We start from the raw sequence: 359 nt of genomic DNA, 5'->3' as shown, positions 1-359 counted from the left end.
TGTGCGAAAGCTCAGCGTGGCGTTAGGGGGTGCTGGGGGGAGTTTTTTGCTGCGACCATCCTCCAAGATGACAATGGTCTTCCAAGAGATGGTTTTGCTCCGTGGCAAACAGTGTCCCTGTCAATGACATCCCCCTTCCCTGAGCCCCCACTGCCCTTTTACTCCTCGCAGGCTGGCCTTTCCCTCGCAAAGGCTTCCCCGACGATGCTCCATCCCTTTGTTCTGAAGCAGTTAGCCACATCCATTACAAAACCCGAGCCAAGCCTTGCCTAAAGGGCTGACCCGCGGGAGCCCCCGAGCTCCGGAGCCAGCCCTGACACTGTGTGCTCTTGGCATCCGGCAGAATTGAAAACTTCACT

At 57.1% G+C, this 359-nt stretch overlaps 1 protein-coding gene across 1 annotated transcript in view; it reads left to right on the top strand.

Moving 5' to 3' along the window:
- LOC104468417 (protein TANC2-like) overlaps positions 1 to 359 on the top strand; it is a gene marked incomplete at its 5' end in the record, with an annotated part of 9,732 nt that overhangs the window by 7,011 nt on the left and 2,362 nt on the right. The window lies entirely within an intron of this gene.

The sequence above is a fragment of the Pterocles gutturalis genome, unplaced genomic scaffold (genome assembly GCF_000699245.1).
Source record: "Pterocles gutturalis isolate BGI_N339 unplaced genomic scaffold, ASM69924v1 scaffold38349, whole genome shotgun sequence".
Taxonomy (NCBI): Eukaryota; Metazoa; Chordata; class Aves; order Pterocliformes; family Pteroclidae; genus Pterocles; species Pterocles gutturalis.
The sequence above is the reverse complement of the archived record's forward strand: the minus strand, read 5'-3'. Positions and strand labels throughout refer to the sequence as shown.